The sequence below is a fragment of the Lathyrus oleraceus genome, chromosome 1 (genome assembly GCF_024323335.1).
Source record: "Lathyrus oleraceus cultivar Zhongwan6 chromosome 1, CAAS_Psat_ZW6_1.0, whole genome shotgun sequence".
Lineage (NCBI taxonomy): Eukaryota > Viridiplantae > Streptophyta > Magnoliopsida > Fabales > Fabaceae > Lathyrus > Lathyrus oleraceus.
The window spans coordinates 264287306-264301975 of record NC_066579.1 but is presented as its reverse complement, the minus strand read 5'-3'; positions in this window follow the sequence as shown (position 1 = coordinate 264301975).

The following is a 14670-nucleotide window of genomic DNA, read 5'->3' as shown; positions in this document are numbered from 1 at the left end:
GTATAGCTGGGACAAATGTATGTTAATTCATAAATTATAGTATGAATTTTTCAAATGCACCCATATTAAGAAAAAACATAATTAATTTTGTGTGGAAAAATGATTAGATATGATTTCACAATAATCTTCATTTATTGTATATTAAGGAAAAAATTTAAAAATGAAAAGAAGAAAAAATAATAAATAATAGATGATACTATAGTAGTATATTAGAAAAATATCATTAATTTTAAATTAAAATTGTAAAATAATTTAGAATTTAGAATAATTTTTTTTAATAAAATTACTTAAAATTTGAAACAGAAAAAATATATACTACTCATGACTTGAATTATTACAACTAATTTGCATCGAAGATAAATAAGACTTATTGTTCACTCTACTATTCTCATGACCTTTGCTTGAGGCTAAAGAAGGGAAGTTTTATCTTGTTTGTAAATCTGGAAAATCATGGCACGGATTCAATATCATTAAAAAAACTTGCTTCTTGTTTTATGTTTTCAACTTCGGAATACTTTTTTGACTTGTAATAAAACACCATGACGGATGTGAGTCCTTTTGTAGCCCCAACGAGAAGCTAAGGTAATGATTGTTTTTCTATCAAATTGTAATAAAACACTATAATGGATGTCACTTCTTTTTGTTAACTTGTAGCCCCCACAAGAAGCTAAGGTAGTAGTAATTGTTTTTCTGTTATAAAATTTAAGATTAAATGATTTTGTGGTAACTTTAGTTTTAATTTTTCAAATTTTCCTTTAAACGTATTTATTCCATGTTTAAACATAATTAATGAAATAAATTTTCTTATAAAAAATAGGAAAAAAGCAAAAGTCTAATTCATTATAAATATCTCTTTATGACGATAAAAATTAAAGAATGATGTATTTGAATTAGCGACTACATTAACGACGGATTAATAATCATTTATGAATTTACATATGATTTTCTTTTAAAAATAGATTTAGTTAGAAATTTACAGTTACTATATAGTTAATCAATATTAATAATATAAAATAGAAAAGGAATTGTCAGGTATACATATTTTTCATGCTATCAGTCACTTGTACAATCAATCATCAAAAATATGTCATGTGATGTGTTACATCAGTTTTTTTTGTTACTCGGCATTAATAGAAGAGAAAAAAATATGAATGAAAAATAATATACAAAATATTTTTAGAAAGGAAAATTTAGTATAATTAAAAACTAATTTTGGTATATTTGGAGGACAACTAACTATTTAACCATAAAATCATTATTGATTGCTTATCATTTTTGAATATGTTTATAGAAAAATGTGAGAATATATTATTTTTACAAAGACACATTTATTTATTTATTTATTGAGATGTGGAATTTAATTAAATGTATACAGTAAATTAATGTTTTATTAGTGTGTTTTATAAATGTGCATAAAATCACGATAATGGATAGGAATTCTAAAAATATTTGGGTGCTTATACCATTTTTGATAGTAATTCGAGAACACCATGAGCGTTATGAGACAAATCAATATTAATAAACGATCTAGACGTAATCAACTGTAATCTCAAAAGAAAGAGTTAAGGAAAGTGAGAGATTCACACGTTGTAAAACTTCAAATTGATAGGATGACACAACCCCTATAATCAATATTACTAAAAACACTATTACAAATTTAATCTAAAATACTATTAATTTAAAACTCTTCCGTCATACAATAGATATCATTTTTTTTTTCAAAATATTTATTTTTTTAAAATATCAATATGGTATTTATTATTTTTCATTAATTTTTATCTTATTTCTTATATTTTAAATTATATAATTATTTTATTATTTATTATTAATAAAATTATTTTAATAGATAATATTTATTTTATCAATGAAATCAATACAATTAATCATTATCTTATAAAATGTGAAAATCTCAAAGAAGATATTTATTGTGAGATAGAGGGAGTAATGTTTTTTGATAAAATCCTATAAATACTGGATTTGTCCTATAATGAATGACTCAATTGTTAATTTCACATCAATTAAAAAAAGTATAATAATAAAAGAAAGAGAATTATATTTTTACTAAAGTACTTATTATCATATATTATGAGTGATAAAAATAATAATAATTAAATGATAAAATTGAAAAAAAAAATTAATTTACATTATAAATTAAAATTGTTCATTTTTTTTAGGACTCTACTTTATTTTAAATGGATCCATCATTATAAAAAGTAGCATGTAAAACATAGTGAGAAGTAGGTATTTCACACATAGATCTATAATTGCGTTTTTTCCGCTCCCATAGAGGTCACTCGATAATAGAGATTTCAATAAAAAATGCTATTATATGATGCTGAAAGTATAATTGTAAGATTTAGTAGTGCTTCTTAAATATATACTATTATTGGACTATCCCCATTGACAGTGTTTGATAAAAAAGCTATTATTGATATTTCTTAAAAAATGAACCAATCATACACAAAATTTAATACAATAAACCAAATAGTAATATATATATTTTGGCAACCCACACCTTTTTTTTAATAAACCACACCAGTTTTCTAAACCGACCATATATTTTCTTTATAAACCAAACTAATATTTATTTTAAAAAATTACACAATAATTTTTTTTAAAAATAAATATCAATTTTTTTAATTTCATGGAGCTTGTACTATTCTTCTCTGAATTTCTCCTCCATGGAGATGGAGGTGATTGATGCATAACCTCTGAAAATTTATTTTACAAAAGAACACTTAATTGTTACAACCACTCACCCTCTCCGGCCTCCATAGTTCACAAACTAATAATTCAGTGTTCCAAAATCTTCCTTCATACCTTCGCACCTTTCTTTACCTATTGATTGTGCCCTAAAACCTTATTATCTCCATCGCCCACAAACATACATAGTTTCTTAGAATTTGTTGAACCCTAAATCAAAAATCGATTGAACCTTAGCTAAATATTGTCCCTTAAAACTCACTGAACCCTAAAACTATCTTCCGATGTCGTTGACCATTGCAAATCATGTTAAAGCTCTTTGAAACCTAAGAGCTCTTCATCATTGGTGTTTTTGTAATGGTGGTGTTGATGAGTACTAATGAGCTTTCAATTGCACGAGGCAAAAGGTCTCTACACCTTTGGTTTGGTAATTTCATCTATAGAACATTTTCGTCCAACCTTCAATTTTTGTGTAGATTTTGTTGCTTGAGTTTATAATTGTATCCAAGTCATTCATTTTTTTTCATTAAAACCCCATTTTAAAAAACTTTTTTTTATATTCTTTTAACCTTTTTCATTATGTAAATCCTTCGTTAGGGTTCACTACTGAGCTTTTTGTCCCAGGAAATCTTTTCATGGATGAATCAAAACGCTTTAAGGTACATGTTACTTACTTTCAAGATCTTGTAATGATGGTTAGAAAAGACTTAAGGTTTATTAGCCAAAACATGAAATAGATTAAAGAGATTTTTTGGTGTTATTAAAAGAAAAACACTATTAAAGAGCTTTTTTGGTGTAGTGATAACACTATGGACGAGATTGAGACCCATATTAGAAGGCTTATAGAAACTAGAAGAAATCACTTGTGAAGGACAACGACAACATTATAGCTAATTCATAATTGAAAACATAAACATTCTTCTAAGGAGAATAAATGATTAAAAGTATAAAGATTTCTTTGGGAGTTCGGAGACAATGGGGAAGAGGGGGCTTCGAAAAATGAATTTTTTAAAAAATATATAGAAATCTTTAGTTTTTTTAAAAATGATTTTGTATAGAATGATAAAAGACGGTTTAAAATTAACATATTTTTATTTTTAAAAATATTTAAACAACATAAATTATATTCAAATAATTTGTCTAAACTCTCTAAAATCCTCCTCCAATACAATTTTTTAATTCTCTCAAATTAGGGGAATTTTGATTTTTAAGTAAAAATAAATCCACCAAAACCCTCCCCATCTAAATCCTTCTATTCTTTTCACTCAATCATTTTCTTCTTTCAAAGTCCTCCAATCTCTTCTCCTCCAAGCTCCCAAACAAAGACTAAGATTTGTTTGGGTGTTTCGAGGTAAGGGGGAGAGAGGGTTTTGAGAAATATTTTTTAAAAAAAATATAGAATTTTTTTAAACATTTTTCGAAAAAAAGATTTTGTTTAAAATGATAAAATAATTCTTATCATTAATATATTTTTAATTTTTGAAATAATATAAGAACAAAAATTATATTTGAACAATTTGTCTAAGCCCTCCAAAACCCTCAAAATTTTGAGTTCCTCCAAATTATGAGATTTTTAGTGTTATGAATAAACACAAACCCTCCAAATCCCTCCCAACCAAATTTATTATACTCTTTTCACTCAATACTTCATATTTTTTAAAACTCTCCCCTCCATTCCCCTCCAAACTCCTAAACGAAGCCTAAGATTTTGTTTAAGAGTTTGGGCGGGAGGGGAAGGGAAGGCTTCTAAAAACGATTTCTTTAAAAAATATAGGAAAATACTTGACTTTTTTTGAAAGAATGATTTTGTATAGAATGATAGAAGAATATTTATCATTACTATACTTTTAATTTTCAGAATACTATAACCACATAAAATATATTTGAAAATTTTATATAAATCCTCCAAAACTCTCATTCAATATACATTTTGAGTTCTTCATAATTAAGGGGTTTTCGGTGTTATGAAAACACCGAAAACCCCTCCAAAACTATAACAACATAAAATATATTTGAAATTTTTATGTAAACCCTCCAAAATTCTCCTTCAATACAAATTTTGATTTCTTCATAGTTAAGGGGTTTTCGGTGTTATGAAAAAAAACAAAGCCTCTATAACCCTCCAACCAAAATCCTTAAATTCTTTCCACTCAGTCCTTCCCTTTTTTTCAAAGTCCTCCCTCTCTTCCCCTCCCAACTCCTAAATAGACCCTAAAGGAATATGTGACACAACTTTATTTCACTGAAAAATAAATCAGAAACCAATATTGAGACAACCCTGACTTCTAAATCTTGGAGGAGAACAACAAAAAGTTGAATCCATGAGAATACTTAAACTCATTCAATGCATGACTAACATTTCAGAGAACATTTGGCGCCTTGAAATGTAGGATCTTCTTGTGTAATTTTATGAAAGTTATTCTTATTAGTTCCTGCACCTTCCTAATAAATCTATAAGAATTAATAACCACATGAATAACAAAAAAAAACTAAACAAGCATAAGTGGTCTTAAGAAGAGGTCCTATTAAGTTTATGTCATATTTCATGATTCTCTTAAATGACAAGATAACTTAAATCTTGTTGTTGTGTCATATGCAATGGGATAAAGATCCTCACCATTTCTAAAAATAAATTAAGAATATCATTACTAATGGTGGTGGGATTAAAACTATGAACATTCTCTAATTCTATATGATTAAGGCCTTTGAGTTGTTGGACAAACTCAAAAATATAGTAGAGGGATGCATAGTAATGAAAGAAATAACATTCAACAAAAGTCCCACATAATGATCGATATTGGGGTAAGACATGAGATAGGGGACACAATGTTCAAGGAAAAACATATTAAAAGGACATGTCATTAAGTTCATTCAATTGGCATAATAACCCATAAGGTTTTGAAGATATGTCTATAACTCAAACTTAATCAACTAACCTTGAAAAAGAAGCATTTGAACCCGACGTAGATAAAAGAATATATTTTGAGTACCACTAGATACAAGTCATTGTACTAATGAACGTCAATTTATAAAAATTGAAATTGAAACACCGAGATAAGAAGGTCGCCAATAAATGTATATAAAATTATTTTTTACTAATGATAGGATATCAGCTATAATGTTGGAACAGTGTATATGACAACAAGTTTTTGTAACATGAAAGATAAATGCATAAAATAACACAAGAACTATTAACTCTATTAAGTGTTAAGTAACCTACATCTGGGGAGCATTAACCTAATGAAAGGAAATTGACTCTTAGTAGTCAAAATTATAAATTGTTCTTATCTGAACTCTTCTAGTTCAATGCCTTTTTTTCGTAAAACAACTCCTGAACTTCGATCCAAGTTCTCCTTAAATTTGAGACCTCTTCCACTTTCACTCAAACACTCTCTCAAGTGTTTGTAAAATAATCAAAGTATATGAAGGATGAATCACTAATATAACTCAAATAATCTATTATCCTAATATTAGAAATACAACCCAAAAATAAAGTATTACAAAACACAATAGAATGACTCAATAACAAATAAAAATGCCAAGTTAAACATTGCAAGGTTTGATTCTTCACAAAGGAGAACACATCCTTAAATAACACCATAGTCCAACTTAAAAGGCCCGGTAGGGTTTTAGCGTGAAAGATAATGGAATCCAAAAAGCACACAAAATATCAATCTCCATAATATTGATTGTGAATTTTTATTCAAACACATCTTGATTAAATCTGAAATTGGTAGAAATAGGAATTTCAATCATTTTAGAACGGATTCAGAATAAATCTTTCCAACGAGTATGCACTTTCAAAACAAATATTTGATTGAATAAAAATGGAAACAAATCTTAAATGAGCGAGATACACTACGTTACACTTGTGTGCGAATTGCAAATAACTCGAGACTGAATATCTCATAGAATGCCAGGACATCATTCTTAACATATTTTTTTTCCATTAATACACCATGAATCACTTCGATAGAGAATGTCTTACATCTTGACAAAACATCATGCTTCACGTGTTTTAGGCAAATAAAAACAAGCAAGATGTTATGAATATTCTTGCAAACATTCTCCCAGATAGGTCTCATCTTTTAAACATACTAGCACAAGTTAGGTAATTCTGTACAGATAAAACATGTAAGCCACCTTACATCAGAACACGACAGAGCAAGTAAATAATATGTTAAAAATAAAGACCATATATGATAAGGAAATCACTTGCATAAGAGGAATGAAATGTAATTTTACTCCTCCTATTTGTCACAAATGGACAAAGGGTGAAGATAGATTATCCGGCCCTTAAGGGCATACAAACCAGAAGAATAGTTTTATGGCCCAACAAGGGAAAATATCACCAAATATCATAGAAATCCAGCCAACATAAGGGCAAAATCAACAACCATAGAACCTACCCACATAGGATAAAAGAGAACTGAACCAGTATTATGCCATGCATATGGCTTACAATAACACATTATCAAAAGAATAAAAAATTAAAGTTCTTTACCACCAAACTGCAAATCACTAAGAGGAACCACCGCTAGAATCAATCTCGTATTACATCTTCTTTTCACCATCATTTCTTGTATAATCTTGATTCTCACTTAATGTTCTAACATCCTTCTCGGCATCTTGAATTGCAGTCTGAGAAGTAGAAGAAATTCCAACCTTTGGGTTCATCATCTAAATAAGTCCATCAACCACACATTTTCTGGTGGTGAAGGTAGCAATCATTTCTTATAAGGATTTTGACTCTTACATAAGAACATAAAAAAGGTGACCTCTAAAAGGCCCAGACATGGATGGAACTTCAGGAACACTTTCACCAGTAGTCAGACCAAATTCATCAAAATTGGGAAGATTAGGCAGAACAATGTCTAGCACATGTTTCCCAATAAAAATCTTGTAACTAAAATTTAGTAGACTAGGGGGAACACCAATAATATCTTCACCAGTCATAATATTAGGTTTTTTCTTAATTAAAATACTAGAGATCAAGGAAGGAAAACCAATGGGAAGCTTAATGCAAAATACTCAACATGTCTTAACACTTGATCAAACACATAATCTTAAAAGTCAAACAATGTTCTAGTTCTAATTAGATATATTAAACTAGCAAGAATTGGAGATATACCTAATCCATGAATTTTAGGTGCCTAATCGTGTATAAGATGACATATTTTAAACTTGGATTGGAGGTAGTGAACAAACCCTTGGACGACCAGTCATCATGGATGTTATTAATAATTTCTTGAGTGATATCTTCGTTAAGGGTACAAGATCAGCAATGATAAGTTTTCCTCTTCCTAGGTACTCATGAATGATGGCATGAGAAAAGATAAAACAATGTCCACGTACATGGAAATTTATGTTTTCATAACTTTCTGCATCATTGAAAACTTTAGGAAGGTTTATTCTGAATTCCTTCACGAGTAAATGGTAAAATGCGTCAACACCGATCGCAGTCTTCATGACTTGTGAGTCATTCAACAACTCCATTATTTTTTAGCACTTTTGGGCTTCTTTGGACATCTCTCTCTCTCTCTCTCTCTCTCTCTCTCTCTCTTTATAAATATATATATATATATATATATATATATATATATATATATATATATATATATATATATATATATATATATATATATATATATATATATATATATATTATGCACCTATGGAAGACATGTTAGAACAAGATTTTGATTATGCAATATATCTCTAAGTTTTGATGATAACAAAGAATGAAATAATTTGGTACCCTAACAATTTTCTTAAGTGTGCAGGATTCTAAATTAAAATGTCTCTGATAAGTCACCTTCTAATCATCAAGAAATGAATATCTAGCATATGAATTAGTCTAGAAGCGCTGACCCAACACAAAGAGAAATCAGGTTTTAAACATAATGCATCTGAGGAGCAATCACCTGAAGAATCTGACTCGGAAGTTCAAGCTCTGATGATCTAATTCTAAAGACTCTGCAAGAGATATCTGAAGACTCTATGAAAAGATATCTGAAAACTCTAACTCTGAATACTCTGATCATGCTCACCTGACTCTGACACATGCCCAGAAACACGCCATCAGATATCACCTGATCAGAAACTTAAGCTGGAAGCATTCAAATTGTAGTACAATTCTTTTAAGGAAATAATGGATTATACTCCAAGACTGCTATGGAAAGGACAAGAAATTTACTACATTTAACTCCCACAGCTGGCACGAAATCTTTATTTATTTCCCCCAAAGGTATCATCTCAAGTGTTGTACAAAGGACTCCTTACAACTTGTTGAGTAGAACTTTGATACAACAACATTCTTATACTCTGAATATTCTTCACCATCATTGTTGTAAGAAATAGTTTCCATACAAGAGTTGTTGGTCAATATTGTGTCATTGTCTTTCATTGTTCTTAAAGTGTGTTTATACTGCTTATCTAGAAGCATCTAGCCAAACACTTGTAATTCTTGAAATTGTTTATGATTCCTCAAGTGACTTGTTTAGGTCTGTAGACTTGAGAGGGCTAAGAGGTTGTTGAACTCTTAGACGAATTTTGTAATCTTTTGAGATTAGTGGATTAAGTCCTTATTGAAGGCGAAATCACCTTAGCTAGTTAGACTAGAGTAACTTTGAATTTCAAGCGAACCATGATAAACCATTTGTGTTGTTATTATTTATTTTATGTGTGTTATTGCAAAAAGATTTTAATTCCTATGAAAATAATTCAATCCCCCTTTCTTGTTTTTCTCTACCTTCAATTGGTATCAGACCTTTGACTCTGTTATTAATTATTGAATCAAACACTTAACCGTGTAGAGAGACCTAGGGTGAGAAAAACTTCATGGCCAACACAAATGAAATAGATAGCTACAACGCAAAACCTCCAGTTTTTGATGGAGAAAAATTTGACTACTGGAAGGACAAAATTTAGAGTTTCTTCCTAGGCTACGATGTTGATCTCTGGGATATGGTTACAAATGGTTATGAGTTACCCATCTCTACATTTGGTATTCCTGTTCCAAGAAGCAGAATGAGTGACGATCAGAAGCGTGATTTCAAGAATCATCATAAAGCAAGAATTATTATATTAAATGCTATTTCGTACAACGAGTACAAGAATATAACCAACAAGGAAACAACCAAAGATATTTTTGACTCCTTGAAAATGACGCACGAAGGCAACAATCAAGTTAAAGAGACTAAGGCTCTAGCCTTAATCCAAAAGTATGAAGCATTCAAAATGGAAGATGATGAAGTTGTTGAAGTGATGTTCTCAAAGTTCTAAACCTTGGTTGCAGGACTCAAGGTTATGGACAAAGGATATACTACAACAGATCACGTCAAGAAAATAATCAAAAGTCTTCCCAAGAAGTGGAGACCTATGGTTACTGCTCTGAAGTTGTCCAATGATCTAAACAACATAAGTCTTGAAGAACTTATCAGCTCTCTCAGAAGTCATGAAATAGAGCTAGAAGAAGATGAACCTCAGAAGAAAAGCAAATATGTTGCTTTAAAATCTAGATCATAAAGAAGAAATCCAAAAAGGAACAAAGCCTTTCAAGCTGAAGAGGAAGAAGCCGATGACTCTAAGAATGAAGATTCTGGAGAAAAAGACAAACCAAATTCAGAAGGCCCAGACAGAAGGAAGACCGTCCAGAATCAACCTCCAAAGGCAGACCCAACAAGGAAGTAACGTGTTATTAATGCAAGGAGCCTAGACACTACAAAAATGATTGTCCAAAGCTGAAAAAGGATAGCTCCAGAAAAGAAAGCTTTAAGAAGAACTCATCCAAAGAAAATAAGAAAGGACTCATGGCAACATGGGATGACTTTGAATCTGAAGCTTCAGAATCTGATTCTGAAGAGGAGCAAGCAAATGTAGCATTCATGGTTACTACCTCTGGAAGTTCATCTAAAACAGAGTCTGACTCTGAAGAGGTATTCTCTGACTTTTCTTGTATCAGAAGCTTCGCTAGAAATTCAAGAACCTAAAAAAGGTTTATGTGGAGACTGTTGAAGAGTGTGAGAAGCTTGAGAAATAAGTTTTTGAACTTAAAGAAAATAAATTTATTCTTGAAAGAGAAAGAGATATTTCAACTAAGAGATGTTCAAAACTTAAGGAAACTCTTTCCAAAGCTCCACCTACTTCTGACACTATTATATACAAATATGATAAATCCTTTGAGAAATTTCTGAACAACAACATTGATAGAAGCAAAATGGTTTCTATGATCTATGGTGTAAGTGAAGGAGAATTGCGACCCTAAGCGCAGCGGAAATTAAAGTTTCTCCTTTAGAGATCCTTACGAATGGTCATGATCAGTGATAGAATATTTACCTCTTGTGACGATTGAAACCTTTGGTGCAGATCTCTTGTAACGATCAAAACCCTTTGATGCAGATCCACGAAACGATCACGAACGTTGAACGATGACAACGTCTCTACTCAGTCCACACGAACGGATTCCTTCAATCTCAGTGCTAGCTGGTATGAATGAAGGCTTTGAGTGAGAGAGAGAGAGAGTGAGAGAAAACGAAAATAATGCAACCGCAAATTTTTGCTTCTGCACAAGGGTTCTATTTATAGAACCACTTGTGTGGGCTTCAAGCTAAAAGCCCACTTAAGTGTATTTTGGCCCATATCTTATAATATGCCCAAAATCACTTAAGCTCATGGTACCTTACCATATTTCGTATTCTATTCAAGTACATCGTACCTTACGATGCTCTATAACTCACTTAAGGGCACCGTACCTTACGGTATTCCTTAGTTACTCTATCTCTCATCAATCTGTCCTTTGTGTGTGACCCTGTAGGTTTTCGTGACGTTGGCAATTTTATTAAATCACGCATTTAACATAATAAACAGTGAGCGGTATCTAGCAACACATCACTGCTACCCAAGACACGAAAATGTCATGTGATCTGACAATTCCTTCTGTGATAATACTTATGTGTATAATTACCCTTTTGCCCTTATGTCTATATTGAACACAAGGCATAGACCGTGTCATCCTTGTCCAGTTCAATATTGGGCCCATAGACACTTATCCTGTTATGCAGGATGGGCAAATTCCATCTAGGTCACTCATGTCCCTCAGCATGCTTCGTGGAGTACCCATCAACTGTCTTTATGGTTATCCAGTTACGGACAACGTTGGATCAGCAATAAAGCACTCGACTCTACATCTAGGATCCATAGTGGTTTCAGGTCGAAGAGTGGAATACACTATTATCACCATGAGAATAACTTATGACACTTTGCATAACTTTCTATATAGTATTCTCATAGCGGGTCAATCCGGTATAAATATTACTCCTAATATTCATACCTATGTTTAAGACTTGATAACTCTTTATCCATGATCCATGAGATGTGATCACCAGTCTACAAACATAATAGTCTTAATGCTTTAATGTTATCCCACTTCACACTAAAGCTCGACTACGGATACTTTAGAAATAGTGTCCTTATGTTTAATGTGTTCTCATGATTAAGTCACACTTAATACATTAAACGGACTATCTATTCCAGGGACTTTATTAATCAACCATAATAAAGAGAATGCCTTTAATTATTCGATACAAGTACCAAAATGTATTGGCCTCTAGGGCTTACACCAACAGTAAGTCATAATAGAAAAAGAGGAATTGGTTATGACTCTAATGACGATGATCAGGAACCTTCTATAGAAAACACACCAAAAACTCTTTTTTCTTACCATTATACACCGGCATAGAGACAGAAGTTCAGTAACTCTAGAAAACCCAAAGTTTTTAGAAACTATGGGAGAACTAATCCTAAAGGACCCAAAAGATTATGGGTACTAAAAGATAAAATAGTGTATGTTGCAGATATCCTATGCAGTAGAGTTAAAACACCAGTCATGGTACCTGGACTCTAGATACTCACGACACATGACGGGAAGTAAGCATATGTTCCAAGACCTAGAACTTAAAGGTGTTGGCTTCGTAGGCTTTGGAGGAAATCGGAAAGGAAGAATCAGAGGATCTGGAACAGTTGGTAACAAATCTCTGCCCTCAGTTTCTGATGTTCTTTTTGTTGAGGGATTAATGCATAATTTGTTATCCATAAGTCAGTTAAGTGAAACAATTATGATATTATTTTTAATCAAAAAACATGGAAGGTTGTCAATCAGAAGAGTGGCAATGTCCTTTTCACTGGAAAGAGGAAGAACAACATTTATAAAATAAAAATTTCATATTTGAAAAACCAAAAATGTGAAATGCTTAATGTCTCTTAATGAAGAGAAATGGGTGTGGCATAGACGCTTGGGTCACATTAGCTTGAGGAGGATTTCTCAGCTAAATAAATTTGAGTTAGTCAGAGGCCTGCCTAAACTAAAGTTTTCTTTAGATGATCTTTGTGAAGCATGTCAGAAAAGGAAATTTTCTAAAACCACTTTCAAAACCAAAAATGTTGTTTCCACCTCCAGACCTCTAGAACTTCTACACATTGATCTCTTTGGACCTGTTAAGACAACATCAGTCAATGGTAAGAAGTATGGACTTGTCATTATTGATGACTAGAGTCGTTGGACATGGGTAAAATTCTTAAGGAATATGCATGAGTCGCATTTTGTGCTCACTAGTTTCTATTCTAAAGTGCAAAATGAATATGACTCTAAGATTATCAGAGTAAGAAGTGATCATGGTGGTGAATTTGAAAATAAACTTTTTGAAGAACTCTTTGACTCTAATGGAATATACCATGATTTCTCCTGTCCTATAACTCCACAATAAAATGGAGTTGTAGAAAGGAAGAATAGGACTCTCCAAGAAATAGCGAGAACCATGATCAATGAGACTAATGTGGCTAATCACTTATGGGAAGAAGTTGTGAATACATCATGTTACATTTAGAATAAAATCTCTATCAGACCTATTACGGAGAAGACTCCTTATGAACTATGAATGGGAAGAAAGCCCAACATTGCTTATTTTCATCCTTTTGGATGCTCTTGTTTTATTTTAAACACTAAAGATAATCTGAACAAGTTTGACTCTAAGGCAAAAAAGAGTATTATGTTGGGATACTCAGAATGTTCTAAAGGATATCGAGTATACAATACAAAAACACAAACTGTGGAGGAATCAATTAATGTCAGATTTGATGACAAGCTTGACTCTGAAAAGTCAAAGCTAGTTGAGAAATTTGATGATCTGAAGATCACACTTGCAGGCTCTAACGAAAAGACAAATGACTTTGAAGAAGCTGAAAGAGGAACTTCAGAAGCACTTGAAATCACAATCAATCAAAAAAGACAAAGAAATAGGCAGAATGTCTTTGAAGAACTAATTCTGAGAAACAAGGATGAACTTGTCAGATCAAGATCAACATTCAAAGTTTCTGAAGAAACACTTATGGGACTAGTATCTTTGGTAGAGCCAACATCCTGTGAAAAAGCTCTTCAAGATAAATAATGGATTCTGGCAATGAAACAAGAACTTGATCAGTTTTTCAGAAATGACGTTTGGGATCTTGTACCAAGACCCAATGGAACCCATGTGATTGGAACTAAATGGGTCTACAGAAACAAGCTAAATGAAAAGAGTGACATCGTCAGAAACAAAGCACGGATGGTGGCACAAGGTTACAATCAACAAGAAGTAATTGACTATAATGAAACCTTTGCTCCAGTCGCAATGTTAGAACCTATTTGTCTCCTTTTATCCTTTGTTCTTAATTATTCTATAAAGTTATATCAAATGGACGTCAAAAGTGCATTTCTGAATGTTACATTTCTGAAGAAGTGTATGTCCATCAACCTCCTGGCTTTGAAAATTCAAAACTTCCAGAACATGTTTTCAAACTTAAGAAATCTCTTTACGATCTGAAACAAGCTCCCAGAGCTTGGTATGAAAGACTTAGTTCATTTCTTCTGGAAAATGATTTTATCAGAGGCAAAGTGGACTCTACTCTCTTTTGCAAAAACATCATAAACGA